Source organism: Bison bison, unplaced genomic scaffold, assembly GCF_000754665.1.
Source record: "Bison bison bison isolate TAMUID 2011002044 unplaced genomic scaffold, Bison_UMD1.0 scf7180017864304, whole genome shotgun sequence".
NCBI classification, from domain to species: Eukaryota; Metazoa; Chordata; class Mammalia; order Artiodactyla; family Bovidae; genus Bison; species Bison bison.
The window spans coordinates 14,402,382-14,403,412 of record NW_011494876.1 but is presented as its reverse complement, the minus strand read 5'-3'; positions in this window follow the sequence as shown (position 1 = coordinate 14,403,412).

The window sequence follows — 1,031 nt, the reverse complement described above, 5'->3', positions numbered from 1 at the left end:
AAGGAGAGATAAGAAAGCCTTCCTCAGCAATCAATGCAAAGAAATAGAGGAAAACAACAGAATGGGAAAGACTAGAGATCTTTTCAAGAAAATTAGAGATACCAAGGGAACATTTCATGCAAAGATGGGCTCGATAAAGGACAGAAACGGTATGGACCTAACAGAAGCAGAAAATATTAAGAAGAGGTGGCAAGAATACACAGAAGAACTGTACAAAAAAGATCTTCACGACCCAGATAATCACAATGGTGTGATCACTGACCTAGATCCAGACATCCTGGAATGTGAAGTCAAGTGGGCCTTAGAAAGCATCACTATAAACAAAGCTAGTGGAGGTGATGGAATTCCAGTTGAGCTATTTCAAATCCTGAAAGATGATGCTGTGAAAGTTCTACACTCAATAGGCCAGCAAATTTGGAAAACTCAGCAGTGGCCACAGGATTGGAAAAAGTCAGTTTTCATTCCAGTCCCAAAGAAAGGCAATGCCAAAGAATGCTCAAACTACCGCACAATTGCACTCATCTCACATACTAGTCAAGTAATGCTCAAAATTCTCCAAGCCAGGCTTAAGCAGTACATGAACCGTGAACTTCCAGATGTTCAAGCTGGTTTTAGAAAAAGCAGAGGAACCAGAGATCAAATTGCCAACATCCGCTGGATCATGGAAAAAGCAAGAGAGTTCCAGAAAAACATCTATTTCTGCTTTATTGACTATGCCAAAGCCTCTTTCGGTATGGATCACAATAAACTGTGGAAAATTCTTCAAGAGATGAGAATACCAGACCACCTGATCTGGCTCTTGAGAAATTTGTATGCAGGTCAGGAAGCAACAGTTAGAACTGGACATGGAACAACAGATTGGTTCCAAATAGGAAAAGGAGTACGTCAAGGCTGTATATTGTCACCCTGCTTATTTAACTTATATGCAGAGTACATCATGAGAAACGCTGGGCTGGAAGAAGCACAAGCTGGAATCAAGATTGCTGGGAGAAATATCAATAACCTCAGATATGCAGATGACACCACCCTTA